We start from the raw sequence: 2,767 nt of genomic DNA, 5'->3' as shown, positions 1-2,767 counted from the left end.
GGAGACTGGCTAAGGGCGAGGTGACGATGTGTGTTGGAAGTGTTTCCAAAGTTGATGAGATCACCATCGCACGCTCCATCTCCCTTCGGGATTGGTATTGAACCTAGATACATGTTATCAGGTGTCTACGTTGAGCATGAATATGATTAGATCATGTTCATTGCAATACGGTCATTCATTTAAGTTAGAGAATAATGGTTATTCTGTTTTACATGAATGATACCTTTCATGGTCATGCACCCTATGTGAATGGTTCATTGAATCTCGGTCGTGGTAATACACATGTTCACGCTAAAAGATGTAGAGTTAATAATGATAGTACCACTTTCTCGTGGCACTGCCGCTTAAGTCATATTGGCGTAAGATGCATGAAGAAACTCCATGTCGATGGATGTTTGGAGTCACTTGATTTTGAATCGCTTGACACATGCGAGCCATGCCTCATGGGTAGGATGACTAAGACCCCGTTTTCAGGTACAATGAAACGGGCAAGTGACTTGTTGGAGATCATGAATGCTGATGCGTGTGATCCAATGAGAATTGAAGCATGCAGTGGATATCGCTATTTTCTCATCTTCACTGACGATTTGAGTAGATATAGGTATATCTACTTAATGAAGCACAAGTCTGAAACGTTTGAAAAGTTCAAGCGATTTCAGAGTGAAGTTAAGAATCATCATAACAATAAGATCATGTTCCTACGATCTGATCAAAAGGGGATTTTCTGAGTTGTGAGTTTGGCAATCACTTAAGACATTGTGGAATTGTTTCACAGTTGAAGCCACCTGGAACACCACAAGGTAATGGTGTATCCGGACGTCGTAATCGAACACTATGAGATATGGTGCGATTTATGATGTCTCTTACCAATCTACCGTTTTCATTTTGAGGTTATGCGTTAGAGACAGCTGCATTCACTTTAGATAGGACACCATCTAAGTCCGTTGAGACGACGTCGTATGAACATTGGTTTGGCAAGAAACCAAAGTTGTCGTTTCTTAATGTTTGGGGCTGCGATGCTTAAGGCTTCAGCCAGAGAAGCTCGAACCCAAAGCGGACAAACACATCTTCATAGGATACCCAAAGGTGACAGTAGGGTATACCTTCTATCTCAGATTCGAGGGCAAATTGTTTGTCACTAAGAACGGGTCCTTTCTCGAGAAGGAGTTTCTCTCGAAAGAATTGAGTGGGAGGAAGATAGAACTTGATGAGGTTGTCGAACCTTTACTTCAACCAGAGAGTGATGCAACACAGAAAGATGTTTTCTGTGGCGCCTACGTCTGTTGAAGAGGAAGTTAATGATAGTGATCATGAAGCTTCGGATCAAGTTGCTATCGAACCTCGTAGGTCGACAAGGATATGTACTACTCCTGAGTGGTACGGTAATCCTATCTTAGATATCATGTTGTTAGACAACAATGAACCTACGAGCTATGGAGAAGCGATGGTGGGCCCGTATTCCGACAAATGGTTAGAAGCCATGAAATCCGAGATAGGATCCATGTATCAGAACAAAGTATGGACTTTGGTGGACTTAGCCGATGATTGGCAAGCCATTGAGAATAAATGAATCTTTAAGAAGAAGATGGACATGGACGGTAATGTTACCGTCTATGAAGTGTGACTTGTGGGAAAGAGTCTTTTCACAAGTTCAAGGAGTTGACTACGATGAGAATTTCTCACCCGTAGCGATGCTTAAGTCCGTCGGAATCATGTTAGCATTAGCTGTATTTTTCGATTATGAAATCTGAGAGATGGATGCCAAAACAAGTTTTCTTACCAGTTTCCGTAAGAAAAGTTTGTATGTGATACAATAAAAGGTTTTGTCGATCCTAAGGATGCTAAAAGCTTTGCTTGCTCCAGCAATCCTTCTATGGACTAGAGCAAGCATCTCGGAGTCAGAATACATGCTTTGATGGAGTGATCAAAGCTTTTAGGTTTATACAATGTTTGCTAGAAACTTGTATTTACAAGAAAGTGAGTGGGAGCACTACAACATTTCTGATAAGTATATGTGGATGACATATTGTAAGATCCGAAATAATGTAGAATTTCTGGAAAGCATAAACGGTTGTTTGAAAAGTGTTTTTCAAGGGAAGACCTGGATAAAGTTGCTTACAAATTGGGCATCAAGATCTATAGAGATAGATCAAGACGCCTGATGATACTTTCAAAGAACGCACACCTTGACATGTGTTTGAAGGAGTTCAAAATAGATCAATCAAAGAAGGGGTTCTTACCTGAGTTGTATGGTGTGAAGTTGAGTAAGACTCAAAGATTGACCACGGCATAAGAAAGAGGAAGGACGAAGGTCGTCCCCTATGCTCTTGTCATAGGCTCTATACGGTATGCCATGCTGAGTACCGCACCTGATGTGTGCCTTGCCACATGTCTGGCAAGAAGGTATAAAGGTGATCTAGGACTGGATCACTAGATAGCAGTCAAAATTATCCTTAGAGGAATAAGGAAATGTTTCTCGGTTATGGAGGTGATAAAGAGTTCGACATAAAGAGTTACGTCGATGCAAGATTAACACCTATCCGGATAGCTCTGAGTAGAGATACCGAATACGTACAATGGAGCAATAATTTGGAATAGCTCCAAGTGGAACGTGGTAGCGACATCTACGTTATAAAGTTTTGCGAAATACATAGGGATCTGAATATGGCAAGACCCGTTGACTACAACCTCTCTCACAAGCATAACATGATCAAACCCAGAACTGTTTGAGTGTTTATCACATAGTGATGTGAACTAGATCATTGAG

The sequence above is a fragment of the Triticum dicoccoides genome, chromosome 2A (genome assembly GCF_002162155.2).
Source record: "Triticum dicoccoides isolate Atlit2015 ecotype Zavitan chromosome 2A, WEW_v2.0, whole genome shotgun sequence".
In the NCBI taxonomy this organism is placed as follows: domain Eukaryota; kingdom Viridiplantae; phylum Streptophyta; class Magnoliopsida; order Poales; family Poaceae; genus Triticum; species Triticum dicoccoides.
Note: the sequence above shows the minus strand (reverse complement) of the source record.